General features: G+C 34.3%; 2 long non-coding RNA genes across 2 annotated transcripts in view; one reads left to right on the forward strand and one right to left on the reverse strand.

The window, feature by feature from the left end:
* The first annotated feature begins 1,281 nt into the window (after nucleotides 1–1,281).
* The window catches only part of LOC127515132 (uncharacterized), a 45,897-nt gene continuing 28,830 nt past the window's right edge, over nucleotides 1,282–18,348 (forward strand). Inside the window, exon 1 of the long non-coding RNA XR_007930774.1 lies at nucleotides 1,282–1,496. This is a non-coding gene — a long non-coding RNA (uncharacterized LOC127515132). The remainder of the gene's footprint in view (nucleotides 1,497–18,348) is intronic.
* On the reverse strand, nucleotides 13,854–15,595 carry LOC127515279 (uncharacterized). Its single transcript, XR_007930808.1, has 3 exons — nucleotides 15,496–15,595; nucleotides 15,177–15,280; nucleotides 13,854–15,052 (listed from the first exon to the last, which is right to left on the reverse strand). It is a non-coding gene; the product is annotated as an uncharacterized LOC127515279 (long non-coding RNA).

The following is an 18,348-nucleotide window of genomic DNA, read 5'->3' on the forward strand; positions in this document are numbered from 1 at the left end:
AGTAGAGTTAATATTAATTCACAACCTTTATTATATACACCTCAGAAAAATATTGAGGTCTGGACGCCCAAATGACAGCGATTAGTCTCTTGTCTATTAAACCTTTGAAAGGTGCAATTCAAGCTAACATTCAGATCTGCATTGGCGCTACCGCTTAGCCAGAGAGAGCAGTTGTCATAAATAGATATATCTTCACTAACAGTCTTTTAAACCACACAGTATCATTATTTCACAGAAATAATCACAGAAGTACTGGGATAAAAGTTTATAGTTGGGATATAAACACTGATGTCTATGGAAGCTGTCTAAATCACCTTTTGAAAGTAACTTGACACTTCAAATAAAGATTGTATCAATTACATTGTTACACCAGTAGGTGGCGACAAGTGACTGATAAATTTTTTTTTGTCATTGAATCATTCAAGAGATTTGATCAAAAATGCTGATTCATCCAGTAATGAAACAAGTCAAGTGTTTATGAGTGAGTCATTGAATCATTCACTCAAACCATTTTTTTTAATAATTAAATATTTTTAATTAACAATTTGTCATCCTCTAGTAAATTACATGTTATTTTGTTTAGTTGTCTATTCAGAATCGTGGGAGGATTGTGGGCTCTATTTAAAATAATAATAATAATAATAATAATAATAATAATAATAATGTGATTCTCAATTTATTCAGGAACGTGCAGATCTACTTAATCAACACAAAAGCCTTTTCTTTTATGTAAGCCTGTTTTTAATAAATAGTAGCCTATATATCTATGCATACTAAAGATCAAATACATATATTGTATATTTTGTATAAATTGTATATTGCAAAAGACACAGACTCCACTCAACCCAGCTAGAAACTATCTGAACTGTTGCCGTTCAGTTAATGCCTCAGATCACTGGGCACTAGAACATTTAGGCACAGAAAGTGTTTCTTCACACAGGCTATTTCTCTCTTGAACAGTTAAATGCCTTCCAAGTGCAATACCCCACTGTTTAGTGCAATATCTTTGTAAATCTTTGTAAAATCATGTAGTCCTATTTGTTCATATTATTATACTGAAAATAAGTTCATTATCTGTAAATGTTTGTTCTGTCTAAATCAGTGACTCTATACTTTTTTTTAAATATATATTTTATTCTTAAATGTTATTATGTGTCTTGTTATATGTGTGCACTGGTAGCTTCACTATTAGGGTAAATTCAGTGTGTGCGCAGGCACTCTTGGCAATAAAGCTCTTTCTGATTCTGATAACAAATCTGCCTTATAAACAGCTGCCAAGACCAGAGAGAAACAGAGAAAGGGAATGTCAGGCTGAGACGTTTAGCTTACAAGTAGTCATCATTCTAAGAACTACAGCTCATCTGTCAAAACGTACTGCAAGACACAAAAAGAAATAATGGAATTAGAGAACTATTATGATAATAAACTCAGAAATAATAAGAACGCAATTGGATTCCAAAGACACTGCCAGGATGAAGGAAGAGCTCAAAATCACAGTAAGCAGAGTGTTTAATTTGAAGCAGAGTTGGCATCAGGGAGGTTTCAGGAAATGAGAACGGTTAGATTTCAATCATTGTTTCCAAGACCAATATGTTAATATTTCTGCTTATATATTTTTATATGTATTAACACTTATATATTTTTATCTTTTTGCTTTTTTAGCATATGTTCTTGTTTGCATATTTTACAGGAAAAAAAAAAAAAAAAAAAAAAAACTTACAAAGTTTGATTTTAAAGTTCATATTTTAGATATATATTTTAGGTAGGTAACTTAATTTTTAAGTAAATTACCTTCTTATATTTCAAAACTCTCAGCTTTTTATACAAACAGTTATGGTATGTTTTTCTTTTTATGCCCCATTGGGCATGGAATGACATGCAAAACATACTTAAACTAGAGTTTTTTTGCACCTTTGAATAATTTTAAATGTATTTTGCAAACTGTTTTAAAAGAGTCTTGTAAGTGCTTTTCTTGACCCTGTTTTTATGAACTGTTTTGTTTGAGCACACTTTTGTCCTTGTTTTTTTGCGTGAAACTGTGTGCTGCCGTCTGGACCAAGTCTCCCTGGAAGAAGAGATTATGATATCTCATTGGGATCTTCCTGGTTAAATAAAGGATAAATAAAATAAATAAAAAATATATACTTCTAAATATATATATAGTTCTGTCATGAAACTCTAGATGGCGCAGGCTGATAGTTCAACCTGCTTGCAATCACATCATTCTCCATAGGGCACAGCTGATTGGTTGCTGCTGTATCAGTAGCCATTAAGCTTGCTTCTCAACTCTCAAAAACTTGCCTGTTGTTTGCTATAGCATTTGTAGCAGAAATTTACCATGACAGAATTGACAATATGGAGTGTATTCATTAATATTTGTGTTTTGTTCCTGTTTGGCAGGAAGTCGATGTTTGGTGCTGATCACAGTGTGTCTCGGGATCCTTTGTCTTCTTCTGATTGCTGGCATTATATATCAGTACTTTCTGGGCACTTCTAAACGGGGTTTGTTTTTGTGTACATTTCTTTTTTATTTTTTTATTTTTTTTTTATTTTATGTATACAGTTTTAAAAAGTTCAGTTTCTGTTAGGATATCTGTGGGGTCCAGATGGTTTGTTCATATCCAGTGAGGAGAAGAGCTGGTCTGACACCAGGCAGTACTGCAGGGATCGAGGAGCTGATCTGGTCATTATCATCACTGAAGAGAAACAGGTGAGTTTGTGTGAGTGTCTGCTAATGCAGAGGTTCCCAACCATGTTCCTGGAGCTCCCACAACACTGAACATTTTCCATGTCTAATTAAACAAACACTCCTGATTCTGGTCATCAGCTAATTAGTAACGAATCCAAGACCTGAAATGGTTGTGTCAGACAAAGCAGAGATTCAAAATGTGCAGTGAGGGAGGGGGGGGGGGAATCCTGCTGGAATGCAGTTTGTAACGCCTGTGTTCATGAGAGGAATCTCACTTATTCCTGTTTTTATTCACACACAGAGGCATATAGCGTCATTCCTCAAGGAGAATGTGTGGATCGGTTTGTCTGAGAATGAGGGCATCATGAAATGGGTGGATAATTCACCACTGAAACAAGGGTAAGTGCTAAAACTCTCCCAGAAAATCATGTGTATTTAAAATAAGAACATCAAATCTTCCAGAAAATTCCTGAAAACAGCTTTACCACAAAACCAAGCAGCAAAACCCAAAATACACTACCTATAAATAAATTATATTAAAAAAAAAACAATAATAATGTTTTTACTTTTCAGCAGTTTTGCTTCTGCTTGAGCTACTATACTAAATTTACTCTTGAAACTGTCATTGTGCTAGTGCAAGTACTGATGATTTATGAATTGCTTGTGACATTATTTAGTTGTTGTTTTCTGAATGGATACAAACTTTGGTTGAACATTTGTGGTTCTGAATAATTTAAAATCTGACACATTTTATTCAGGTTTTGGTTCGAAGGTGAGCCGAATAACTATTATGGTGGAAAAGAGGACTGCATTGAACTGGATCCTACAAAACACACCCTGAACAACTGGAATGATCTCAGATGCTCTGAGATGAGAAAAGGGATTTGTGAGAAATAGGGTTTCGTCATACTTATCTTTCAGTCTTATTCTGGGGGCCGTTTCACAAAATATTTTATCTTACCACTAAGAGTTATCCTAAATCAGCAAGTTAGGAGCTACTGTTAGCCTTAAGATGTTTTGTGAATATGGCCCATCATTTATCACATCACATCATTATTACATTTCCTGTCTTTTAAGACAATATCAGTTAATTTAATTGCATGAACTGCTTTCATGTGAAAGGGTGATGCTGCACACTTTACATCTGATGTGTTCATGTCTTGCTCCATCACAAGCAGCTCTATGTCAATATGTCTTATTCTAGCTGTTATCATGTCTCATTTGTTGATCTGAAGTGTTGAAGTGACAATCACAGTACTGAAGTGTAAAGTGTTTTAGATTGCCCTGATTCACCCTATTATTCAGTGTTGAGATATTGAGTGCTGTGAAACTGCTTTTGAGTTGATTTGCTTTCTCTTTGAATAAAAAACATTATTAACAATCTATCATAATACATTTCATTTTTTCATATTTTTTTATTTTATTTTATTTTTTAATTTCATGTTTTATTCTTGTGTATCTGCTTCACTGTACTTGATGCATAACAGAGATTTCTTCAGTCCAGCAGAGCACACACTGAAGTGATCAGAGATTAATATAAACTTCAGCTCCAAAACAATAGGTTACATGAATAACTTGCTGGTGGAATTCTTGCTTTAGTTTTACAGTGGTGGTAAAATAGAATCTAAGGGTATTAATAATATAACACTCATTTAATAAAGGATTAAACACTGGATATGATCAGTGAATCAAGAGACTCATCGTAACAAATGTGTTTTATAAACACTCAAGTTACAGCAAACAAAGAAAACTTAATGTTAAAAAGTCAAAAGTGAAGAGCCCAATTAATGCAAATACTGATCACCATAATGGTGACTTCAAACGAAACAATAAAACATCAACATCTTTAACCTCTGTTAATTCTCAACGAGAACTTCTATAGATGCATGACAGAAATAAAGTAAATCTGTTTATTAGTTACATTAGAGTTTAAAGCTTAGTTATAAGCTGGTAATGCTGTTTGTGGAGTTATTTAATCAGATCTTAAGAGAATCTTAATGTCTTTTATCTTCAGTTGATTTCATCTAAAGGTCCTTTCACACTAAGCGTGATGTGAAAAAGCGCCAACAAACTGACCTCTCACACTGCATGTAAAATGACTGATCACCTGCTAAATCACGCATGCATTCTAGGTTGCACTAACCAAAAATGCATTTTTCCTCATGTACACTGTTAGACCTTTCCAGGCTTTTTTACAGTACAACACTGTTGCCAGTTATTTACTGTAAACTACAGTATGTTACTGTAACAATACCATGAACTAAATTAAAACTCGTTAACTAATTTAATTTGCAGAAACCGACTGCCTTAAATTGTTCCACTGCCATTTAAATTTATAAACTAATATTTATAATATTTTAATCATGTGAGCATTTTATTGCTGTGAACTTATTCCATTAGAGTCCACAAAAAATATTCTAAACAAAAAGAGATTTTCACTGAATCAGCAACTACACAATCGTCATCTCTTAAATAAAGCAACAAACAGCATAACATCAACATTTCTTGATCTTCTCCAGAACTTAAGCACAGGCTCTACTCTTCAGCACAATGGTGACACACATAACTTAATTTTACGGTAAACTACTGGCAACAGTGTTGCCAGTAAATAACTGTTTTTTTAATGTACAGTTTGTTACTGTTAAAATACATTTTGTGGGTGTTTAACCCTTTAACCCTTTCAACACCACAGGAACATCCTCTAGTATCCACACTACAAAGAGTAAAAGTAACATTGATACTGTGTTTCAGTGAGATAATTAAGTGAATATGTAAGTGATGGTCAAGCATTAATGATAAACACCTGCTGTTAATAAGCAGAATCACTGAAGAGGAACAACGAGAACAGAAAAAAAGAGACGAAGAAGCAGAAACACAAGAACTACAACTGACTTCCAGCCATTACACATTATTACACTTATTACTGACCAGTTTCACTTTATTTCTACAGAAGATCTTATTGAGAATTAACAGAAGTTTAGATGTTGATGTTTAATTGAAAATGTTTGGTTTGATGTCACCATTAAGGAGATCAGCGTTTGCTTAAGTTGAGCTTAAGCAAACGCTGGTGTTTAAAAAAAAAAAAAAAAAAAAAATGTTTTAATTTGTTGTTGTTGGAACTCTTGCTGTAGCTTCACAGTGATGATAATGTAACACAAGAGATTAAACACAGTAGAGTTCAAGGAATCAAGAGATTATGTGATGACTCATGAGTTTTTTTTCTCTATATTTGTTTTTGTGGGGTTTAAACGGTTAAAGGTGTAAGATAAAAAGATACTGTTAAAATACATTTTGTGGGTGTAACAAACAGTAAGTTAAAAAAAAAAAAAAAACTGTTATATACTTGCAACACTGTTGCCAGTAGTTTACTGTAAAAGTGAGTTTTGTGGGTCACCATTGTGCTGAAGAGTAGAGCCTGTGCTTAAGTTCAGGAGAAGATCAAGAAACATTGATGATATGCTCCATGTTGTTTTATTTAACAGATGGCAATTGAGTAGTTGATGCAGTGAAGATCTCTGTTTAAAATGTTTTTAGTGAACTTTAATGAAATAAGTTCATAGTAACAATATGTTCATATTATTATCATATCATAAATATTAGTTTGTAAATTTAAATGGCCGTGGGACAATTTAAAGCAGTCAGTTTCTGCAAATGAAATGAGTTAACACGAGTTTTAATTTAGTGCATGGCATCTTTACAGTAACATACTGTAGATTACAGTAAATAACTGTACAATCAACAGTAAATTATTGGCAACAGTGTTGCCAGTATTTTACTGTAAAAAAGCCTGGCAAGGGTCTAACAGTGTATCTGATCAGAGGAAATGCATGAAGTGACCAGGTGTAAACAGGCCCTTTGTTGCTGCATGGGCATGATTGTGTTTGTCGAACAGCTGTATTTGATTTATGAAGGTTGTGATGATCTAATTTTTAAATGAGAATAAAAAGGACATTACAAATACATCTGCAGTTATTTTTTTCTGAAAGTGTTTTTGCACTTACCCTTGTTTCTGTGTGAATTATCTACCCATTTCATGTTTGCTGCAGTATGTTGAAGACCAGCAGAAGAACACAAATGAGCCCGAGACACACTGTCATCAACACCAAACACCTACTTCCTCCTGACAAACAGGACAAAAACACACAGATATTAGTGTATCAGAGGTGTAAATTCCAGGGGTCAGAAAGTAAAAGTCCTGCCATATTTTTTATTCCACCCACTAAAGCAATGTTAAAGTTAATGAGATAATTAAGTGATAAATTGAGTGATGATTGACCATTATTGAAGACACCTGATGTTAACAAGCAGCCTCACCAAAGGAGAAAATCGCAATTTTTAAGCCACCATCGTGGAGATGAGTGTTTGCTTTAGTTGAGCTCTTGACCCTTTTGTTTGGGCTGTTGTAACAGCCAGACAAGCAAAGAAAAAAAGATGGTCAGGTGGTGTTGGTTATGTTTTTACATAATAGTTATTTGACTCTGAGTTAAATTTGTATTATTGATTATAGCAGCACTGTGGTTCTATAGCTGAAGGTCAGCTTTATCAATATAATTCAAAGGATTTCACAAAGGTTGTTCTGAAAAATAAAAAATAAAACTTTCTTTTAGGCACACACAGACATCAGCGATCAGCGTATGAATCTCAACAACGGTGACAAGCAACATATTCTGATAAACAGATCAACTCTGAACATTAGAAAACAAGCTACTAAAAAGTCACATAAAAACAGAAAAAAAATGAATAAATAAAAATAGTGACAATAAAAGAAATTACTAAGACAATTAAGCTCATAATTTATTCATGCAGCAATGCATGATGGGAGCCATGGATGAATTTTGATTGGTGGCACCCAGAATGCACTGCAGCATGCTTTATTATTCTCACCACTGTTGAGATTCACAGGCTGATTCTTGATGTCTGTGTCTCTAAATGAATTAATTTATTTTTTTTTGGTCAGAACACCGTTTGAGAAACCCTTCGGATTGTATTGAAAAAGCTGATCTTCTGCTGTAGAATCACAGTGCTGCTGTAAATCTAACTCCGAGACTGGCCTCTAAATGAGTTCAGTGATTCAGATCAAATAATGACTATGTGAAAACATAACCAACAGCACCTGATCAGCTTTTTTTTTTTTTTTTTTCTTTGCTTGTCTGACTGTCACGACTCAGTCCAGCCCAAACAAAATCTAATACTAAAAAGTCAAGGGTCAAGAGCTCAACTAAAGCAAACACTCATCTCTATGATGGTGGCTTAAAAATTGTGATTTTCTCCTTTGGTGATTCTGCTTGTTATCATCAGGTGTCTTCAATAATGGTCAATCATCACTCAATTTATCACTTAATTATCTCATTAACTTTAACACTGCTTCAGTGGGTGGAATAAAAAATATGGCAGGACTTTTACTTTCTGACCCCTGGACTTTACACCTCTGTAGTGTATGTAGTGTAGAAATTAAGTTTCAAATCAACCTTAGGTAATCTACCTTTGTATTATAGTGTTTTTATATTCTTTATATAAACATTGGTGTATAGCAAAATATCTAAAGATAAACATATTGAAAAAGGTAATTTAAAAAAAAAAATCCATGTTAACACATTATATAAAAAAGCAGAAATAATTGTACATTGTTATTAAAAAAAAAAAATAATAAAATAAAATAAAATAAAATAAAATAAAATAAAATAAAATAGTGACACGATTAACTACACCATCTGACTCATTAGACTCTGAATGAGCTCAGTGATTCAGGCAACTACACGATGATAACGCCATCATCAATTAACAGCCAACATCACCTGACCTCATTTTCTCATGGCTATCCTTGCCATAACAAATGTGCTTTATAAACACAAAGCTACAGCAGCCAGAGAAAATCTAATATCAAAAAGCAAAGAGCCCAACTAAAGCCATTGCTGATAGAAATCCAGACTGGACAATTTTTCATGCCTATGTCTGGGATTGTCACCATATTTACATATAGTTATGGTGATATGAAATGACTTAAACTGTGATATAGGACATATTGTCCATCTCTCATCAAGTCATTCATTCCCTGTGTGACTTGCAAAGGCATGTCATTGCCCTTGCCAAGTTTTGTACTTACTTTGTACATTTTTTGTATATTTATTTATTATAGGTTTTTTTTTTTTTTTTTTTTTTTTTTTTTTTTACGTTTCTTTTTATATTTATGTGTTTTTTTTTTTTTTTTTTTTCAACAGCTTTGGCATTCCATACTGCACATGAATTAAGGAAAATTGCTTATCGAGCAAAGATCTGTACAAACAGGATTCTGTGTGGGTGGAGTGCATCCGTGTTGTGTGTGAAGGGGTCTATATAAACCCTGATATTTTTACAATAAAGCTGAAGACTTAAATGAACACTTCTCTGTATGATTGTTTTTCTTCCTTTTGGCCAAAGCTGAACTGAGAGAGATTGACTGATAGGGTGATCGATGGACGATGAATAAAATCTAACAGATAACATTATTGTGTCAAGCAGGACGAGGCTGAAGGTCGTGAGACCGCTTTTACTTTTGTTTCGTTTTTAGTTTAGGGCTGCCGCTTTTACTTTCATTTTGTGTTTGTTTATTTTATCATTAAATTTGTTGAACATTCACCGTTCCCGCCTCCTTCTTCCCTGAACAACAAACCTTGCTACGTTTATTATAAGCCAGTCGTCTCAAACTCAATTTCTGGAGGGCCACCGCTCTTCACAGTTTTGCTCCAACCCTAATCAAACACACCTGATCCAGCTAATCAAGGTCTTTAGGATTACTAGAAAACTTCCAAAGAGGTGTGAGTTCACAGTAAATTCACTGGTGTTAAATCAATACCGGTCGGTGCTCATATGGGAACCACCAGCAGGGCATTAAAAGTGACACCAAAGCAGTGTTAGAGTTAGTTAGATACTTCAGTGATTAACTGAGTGATGATTGTTTGATTATTGAAGACACCTGATGATAATGAGCAGAATCACTGAAGAAAAGAGAAACACAAGAACTACAACTGACTTCAGTCACAGCCTTAGATGAAATCAACTGAAAAGACATTAAATCTCTCTTATTACTAACCAGACTGACTTTATTTCTGTCATTCATCTACAGTTCTTTTTGAGAATTAACAGGTTTAGATGATGATGTTTTATTAAAAATGTTTTGTCACCATTATGAATGCTGGGAGTCATGAGTTTTATACTATGGTTGCTCCCAGCTGCACTGCAGAATGAAACATGTCAACATTATTGTGGTTCATTTGCTGATTCTCAATGTCTGTTTTCTTAAAAAAAAAAAAAAAAAAAAAAAAAAAAAAAAAATTATATATATATATATATATATATATATTAGTTAATTTGGAAACAAAAAATGTAAGAAACGGTGAAACATTCAGACACACAGACATCAAGAATCAGCATATGTTTTTCATCAAACTTATGCTGATTCTTGATGTCTCTGACCGTGTCTATTTTTTTTTTTTTTTTTTTTTTTTCCCACGATGTGTTTAAAACTTCAAAATGTCTGACCTGTGGCATGAAGATACTGTTTGTGAAAATAACTTAATTATATCCAGTCACTTTAACAGTCATTGACAGGCCTGAATAATCAGTTTCTTTCTTGATGGTGAAAACCATATCACCTGACTAACTTTTTTTTTAAATATTTTTAATTGATTCTTGTAAACACTGTTACAAAGACCACAAGCTTAACATAAGAACCAAGAGTATCTGACCAACTACACGAAACACTGATCACAATAACGGTGACCAAACATTTCCAATAACATAATCTAAACCTGTTAATTCTCAAAAATAACTGTGGACAAATGACAGAAATAAAGTCAGTCTGGTTTGTAATAAGAGAGATCCACAGTCCTAGATTAAATCAACTCAAAATAAAAGAAGACATTAAATCTCTCAAGACAACTCCACAAACAACATTACCAGCTTCACTTATTACACTCTTAGAAAGTATGTGTTAAAACTGACTCAGAATGTGTTAAATTCTTCCACATCAATGAGTGAGTTTAGGGACAACGCTTGTTGTGTTAATTCTGACACATTCATTGAGTCAATGATTTTAACACAGTGAATGTGTCAGAAAGGTTAACCAGAGGTGTAGTCAAGACCAGACCGTCCAAGACCGAAACCAAGACCATTCAAGAGGGAAGTTAATGAGATAATTAAGTCATTAATTAAGCACTAGTGATGAACACCTGCTGTTAACAGACAGAATCATTGAAGGGAAGAGGAAAACAATAACAACAACAACAACAAAATAAAACACCTGTGCTGCTTCTGAACATGAAGATCAAATTTGCAATGATCTCTTTGTCAAGCCCAGTCAAAAAAAGTCTTACACATCAGTGCTTGTGTTTTGGGACAACACTTGTGTTAATTTTGAAATTCACTGTGTCAAACAAAGACATTCAGAATGTGTCAAAAAGCATTTGTTAAAAAACTACTCAAATTGGCTAAATTCTTACACATCAGTGTGTGAGTTTAGGGACAACACTTGTTGTGTTAATTTTGACACATTCATTGTGTGATGATTTTAACACAGTAAATGTATCAGGAAGGTGATCTGATGTTAACAAGCAGAATCACCAAAGAAAATCAAAAATTTTTAAGTCACCATCGTGGAGATCAGGGTTTGCTTTAGTTGAGCTCTTGACCTGTGACTTTTTAATATCATATTTTGTTTGGGCTGTTGTAATTTTAATTATAACAGCTAGACAAACAAAGAGAAAAACAGTTGCCAGCTTCCTAAGCAACATCAATCCATGTAATAAGGCAGCTTTCAGACAACAGTTTGGGTACACATACTTATTAATAAGTATTGATACACACAAGTGTTTTTCATTCTTGTATTTGTCACTCTTGTTTTTTTTTTTTTTTTGGTTTTGTTTTTTCTTTCAGTGTTATAGTGTATTATTCCTGTTGTGGTCTTAATACTTTAATTTGATGTTTTAATTTTTCTCTCCGCAGTGTTTGCAGGTCATCTGGGAGGGGGTCCTCTGACGGGCTGTCATCCAGCATCAGGCATACCTGACTTGAGGTGCTTGAAAGGACATCCAAAGCAGGGGTAGCATACGGAGAACCTATGTTTAGGCTGGCCAGGTCAGGAGAATCCCCTGCGTCTTCATTATAACTGAAAGATAAATGTTGAATATTGTTGTCATTGTTTTAAGTTACCAAAAATTATTTGGGCCGCACCTTTGTGATAGAATTTCGAGCTTCATTGCCACAGGATCCAAGTATGCGCTGCACCACCTCACAAAGGGCGCTCAGTGGTTTGCCTGGGGGGCCTCCAGTTTGAATATCAGTTATAATACCGACTACAAGTAAATCAGGTAGGGCTAATGGCAAAGGACACAGGCACGCAAATGGGAAAGAAATTAACTATACCTGTGCGCAAAATGTTGGATTTGAAGGCGGCCATTTCAGTGCGGCTTTTGCTGAGAATGTTGCACCATGTCTTCACACAGTCAGATGGTGACCGAGTGCATGAGATCTGTGAAGAGTTTAAATGTCTGGAGATGTCCTCCAATGCCTTTTTCTTGTCAGCGCTGGTTAATGTTGGGCTGAACTTGCCTTTTATAACATGTTTCCGCTGTTCTACTAATTCAGCAAGCAGTAGCGCTTCTTCCTCTTGCCAATTCAGTTTTCTTTTGGACTCCATGTCATTCTGATGCTTTTGATAGACGCACCACATCTGCTAATTACATCAATCCACATTGTCACTGAAAGGCTATAACCTGTCTGAGAGTTGCCACAATGGCGAGTGATAAAAATGTATTCCAGTGCTGGAAATTTAAAAATCATTTCATCCAAAATCTGTATTTGTCCTTAGAACGATCTAAAAGTAAAAAGAGTTGCTAAAGTCTGATTTTGTGGTGTGTGTGCTTTAAAATTTAATTATTATAATCTTAATTCAAGTAATGAAGAATTTTGAAAGTCTGACAGTAATCAGTGTTGAGTACTACTGTAAGGTTAACCCTGTCTAGTTTAAATGTTTGAAAAATGATTAACAGTTAAAAACATTTGTTAGAAATTTAGAAAACTAATCAAATGTAATCAATTACATTACTTTAATAAAGTAATTGAAATAGTTACACTACTTATTACATTTTCAATGGGGTAACTTGTAATCTGGAACCTATTACATTTCCAAAATAACCTTCCCAACACTTTTTATCAATATTAATTTTATTCACTAAAATTGCCGCTATAAAAAAGGCCCCTTTCAAAGGCTGTGATGATGCGTTTTCACAGTTATCAACATCACAAAAGGAGTTTTTTTTTTTTTTTTTTTTTTTTTTAAATAATTTATAATGCTATATTTTGTGTTATATTACCTTTCCTGAAAATGAAATAAGTAAATAAATAATAAATAACACTGATGCAAGGGTGTTTCTAATCTAGCTGAGGGAGTGACAGCAAATTTGACATCTTCTCTTCTGACTGCTGTTTTCAGTCTCTCTCTATTTTTTCCCCTCTTTTGTAAAGTCATGGAAACACTACCACAAATTTTGTCTTTTGCTATTGGAGCAAATGGAAATACAAAAATTATATTTAATGTCGTCTCATTCACCACTAGAAGTTTTCCCAACTATGACGACTTCTGCTTCTGAGAACCCAAGAAATGTGAAAAGAGTCCATAGCCTGCTGAGACGACTAACCTCTGATAAACCTGCTCTCTGCTGCGCCCTGCTGGACTGAAGGAAATCTCTCCACAGTGCAGCAAAGCAGACACAAGAATGAAACATGAAATAAAAACAATAATGCTGTGGGTTTCACAGTCGTTCAGTTTCAGAATAACAGTGTGAATCAGGGAAACTAGACTTTTGTCATTTACTGTGATTGTCTAGTATTTCAGAAAAATATGAGAAACAAAATAAATCCATAATTTATTTAATTTTGCAGTAAGAAAAAAAACTTAATCTTGTCTTCTAAAAATACATCTTAATAGCTACTCTTTGTTTTCCTATGTGAGGTCATGCGATGATCACAGTAACATCACACCATTCTCATACTGTGACACGCACAATGAGAGTAATATGTGAGATCATTGTGAATTCAAAATGTTGAGCAGGTTGAGAGGAGGCGGTTCAAATATCGGTCACCAGGGGGATATTCTACTTCCTGTTTCCCAACACTATCACAGTGATGTCACAGTGGTGTCACGTGGTGAGCTCACAGTATGAGTGCACACCCAGCTAACAGATTTTTGTTATAAGAACGTTCTCCAAACATACACCTGACTTTCAGCCACAGGCTTAGATCAAATCAACTGAAATAAAAGAAGACATTAAATCTCTCAAGAGCAGAGGAGGATTAAACAACTCCACAAACAGCATTACCAGCTTCACTTATTACAGACCAGATTGGCTTTATTTCTGTCACACGTCTATAGAAGCTCTTATTGAGAATTAACAGAGGTTTAGATGTTGGTTTTACTGTTTTGTTTGATGTTACCACCATGGTGATCAGTGATCAGTGTTTGCTTTAGTTGGGCTCTTGACCCTTGACTTTTTAACGTTAAATTTTCTGTGGCTGCTGTAACTGTGTTTGTAAAACACATTTGTTATGACAAGGAAAGCCAGAAGAGAATGCATTAGGCAATGTTGGTTTGTTATTGATGATAACAACAGAATCATCTACATGATTCAGTATGCAGTCTTTGTGAGGTGTTGTTAATTGCAAATATTTAATATAACAGTCTTGTAGTTATACAATTTCAGATCCAGCAGTATCATAATCATTTATGAAGGAATTTAAAAGCATGATAAGACGCACATTTTGAACTATTGTCACTTAGACACAAAGAGACATCAAGAATCAGCGTATGAATCTCAACAATAGTGACAATCAAAAGCTTCATGCTGCAGTGCATGCTGGGTACCTAGTCTTTGTGCAGTGAGTGCACTTTGACCTCACATTGTGACCATAGTATGAACACAATGAGTTTGCTGTGAAGTTACACTTTTAGCTCACTGTGCTCACATTGTGACCACATCACAAGTATCCTGGGAGCTCATGAGATCACTGTAAGATCAAATTGTTGACCTGGTTGAAAATTACATAAAAAGATTTAAAAAAAAAAATAAATAAAATAAAAATTAAATCCTAAAGTTATTTATTAAATGCTGACAGTAACCTTCATCAGAAATCATGACTACTAATGAAGCTGGAAGATATGAGTCAAAACTATCATGAAGATGAAGGAACAGATGTTAATTTTCACAAACACATTTTCTCATCGCTAAGCATGGGATGTCATTCCAGTTGCTCAGGATGGGTTTTGCAGGATTCAGTTCAATACAGTCCTCATTTCCATCTGCGTCATTCGGCTCATTTTTTTCCCAAAACCTGAATAACATACAATCATAATAAATTTAAATAATAAATAATAAATTTAGTTCCTGAAGAGCTCTAAAAGTAATTACTCACTGGAACAGAGTATGTGGTTTTCTGTGAGTGTTTTGTCACTTACCCTTGTTTCAGTGGTGAATTATCCACCCATGTCATGTTGCCCTCGTTCTCAACGTCAGACAAACCAATCCACACAATCTCTTTGACTAAAGAAGATATGAACCTCTGTGTGTAAATATAAAAAGACTGAGAATCATAATTTGCATTTGATGTTTGTTATCATATTACTCTTTGCATTTATTTTCCAAGCAATGTTAAAACACAAGACTTTGGTGTGATGTTTTTTTTTTAATTACTGTTTGGCTGTTTGTATGTATGATTTCAGTATTTCATTCACAACAGAATTGCCGTAAACTAGATCTATTTCCCAATGAACTCACCTGTTTCTCTTCAGTGTTGATAATGACCAGATCAGCTCCTTGATCCCTGCAGTACTGCCTGCTGTCAGACCAACTCTTCAACTCACTGGATATGGAAAACCTGCCTTTGCCTTTTCAATAAACATAAAAAATTATATTGTGTTGTAAAGTGCAAATATCCATATAAATCCATTTGTACTGACATTGGTAATATAACTTCCTTAGTTCAGTCTCCAACTCCAGGATCTTCTGACTGAAGTTATTCTTCAGTTGGTCTTTTTCAGTCATTAGATCAGTGTAATTGTGCTGTAAGATTGGTCTGATTGAACTCTTCAACTGTGTTCTTGTAACTCTTGAACAGAGATTTTCTCTCTGCTGTGATGAAGATGTGCTGCAGTATGATATAGACCAGCAGAAGAACACAAATGATCCAGAGACACACTGTCATCAACACCAAACACCTACTTCCTCCTGACAAACAGAGAGAAAACACAAATATCAATTAAAAAATTCACTGCATATTTTTTTTTTTTAGAAATAAAGGCTCAAATACACCTTTATCTTTATAATACACAGGCCTTTTTAACAAAATTAATGACATTTCTATGGTAAAATATGCAAATAAGAACATATCTAGAAAAGTTAAGTAAAAATAATTCCATGTTAATGCATATAAATAGCAGAAACATGGACACATTATTCTTTGAAAAAAGACTGAAATTATGAATAATATTTTTCATTTCTGCTTCAAATGAAACTCTACTTACTGCACTTTTGATCTTTTCCTTCATCCTGGCTGTGATTCAGTGTTCGAGGTTTAGTTGTGTCCTCAATATCATCGTTTTCAGCATTTTCATAAATGTCCTCTAAATCCATTATTCGCTCTTATGTCTGACATTAAGTGTTGACAGATGATCTGTGGTTGAATGATAGGCTTGGTTTATTTTAAATAGTGCTAACCTTAAGCAGGAAGTGGCTTTATTGGTTTAGACACAGAGCAAAATACTTTCATTCCCACATTGAAACTCTCTAAAACTCTCTGTGTACCCAGATAGCATCAATGATTGAAATAACGTTGAATCAATGTTAATGTGTCAACGTTAACTGCATTGAATCAATGTCACTTTTGCACCCTCAATTAATGTTGAATCAATGTTGAAATTTCAACAAAAAATCAATGGTAATGGCATTGAATCAGGGTTACAATGTGATGTTGGTTCAACATCATGCTTACACTCTCAGAAAATGAAACACAACTACAACTGACATAAAGCTACACAGCCTGAAATCAACTGAAGATAAAAGAAGACAATACATCTCTCAAGATCTCAGCAGAAGTTCTTTTTGAGAATTAACAGAGGTTTAGATGTTGGTGTTTTATTGAAAATGTTTGGTCACCATTTTGGTGGTCAGTGTTTCCTTTAGTTAGGCCGTTTGACTCTTGGCTTTTTATGTGTTTGTGGTCTTTGTAACAGTGTTTACCAAAACACATTGTTTGTTGCAAAGAAAACCTGAAACAAAATGACAGAGTGATATAGTTTTCATCATCATAATGCAAAATTATGTACTAATTGTTTTCCTGAGCAAAAGGGCATATTTGTTTTTAGTAGGTAACATTCACCAACAATACTTTCTTGCATGCATTCCAGCATGTATTGTGGCATGAAGGATGTCACCATTGATTCAACATTAATTGAGGGTGCAAAAGTGATACTGATTCAGTGTGGTTAATGTTGACACATTAACATTGATTCAACATTATTTCAATCATTGATGTTATCTGGGTACAGACTCAAACACTTTTAAATTGCCTAACTTGTTTTTATCTAAGCTTTTATTGACACCAGGCCCAGTGAACAACTGATCCTGGAATGTACCTATCTATGATAGGTGAAACCCCGCCTCCGCAGAAGAAATCAACGCCTACTTCATCATTGCAACGTTAGCCCCTCCCACTGGCATGTTAGTGAGATGAGGAGGAGAGAAGAGCGATACAGAACTAAGAATAACATTACCTTTCAAAGGATCCTAAAGCTAGGAATATGTTTTTTTTTTTTTTTTTCAATAATGTGAATGTCTCAGTTGAGCTTTATTTATTTGTATTCGTGATTTCACTGTTGATTCTTTGGTAAATCAATCACATTTCGGCGCAGGTTTTGCAAACAGACTTTTACAATGTGGACTCGACAGTAATGCCACAACATGTAAGTAATTGAGTTAATTCTTTGTCTATGTGTCAGTAAATCAAACCAGTGATTAATCTGTCAATTTCATGTTGTTTCTCTTAGTAGGATAAAAACAATCTGTTATTTAAATAGTTATTACATTATATATAGAAAGTGATCAAAGAACACTCCCCTTTGTCAATCAAACAGCGCGAGTTTATCAGTGACCGAGTTCTAGATTTGAGCCAAAACTCCCATCTTATTCAACAAATCTCTTACTTACATTGTGTTTACATGGTTATTATGTTATGATAAAAAAGCATTCGTTAGTGTGCAGAAATTGAGTTGCAATGACGAGATCACTCCATTCATGTGCTCAACAACATGTCTGTGATCGGCTACAATGTTCATCACTGCAATCTTACATGCCACGATCTAAATATAATGCCATAGATCAATGTAATGCTATAATCAACACTTTTCACAATTAGATAACCTTGAGAGCTGTAATAGTAAAAACATGCTAAAAGTTTTTGAGAGAGTAATACTTATCTGTTTCATATGCAAAGATGTCAGCCAATCACAGCAGTGGGCGTTTACGCTTAAGTCTCACAGCAGACACGCCCCTTAAAACAGAGCGTTCAAATCAGAGGGCTAAAATCAGCGTAGTAATAATGCCTTTTATTTCTAAATTATGACAAGTTTGATG

The sequence above is a fragment of the Ctenopharyngodon idella genome, chromosome 1, assembly GCF_019924925.1.
Source record: "Ctenopharyngodon idella isolate HZGC_01 chromosome 1, HZGC01, whole genome shotgun sequence".
In the NCBI taxonomy this organism is placed as follows: Eukaryota; Metazoa; Chordata; class Actinopteri; order Cypriniformes; family Xenocyprididae; genus Ctenopharyngodon; species Ctenopharyngodon idella.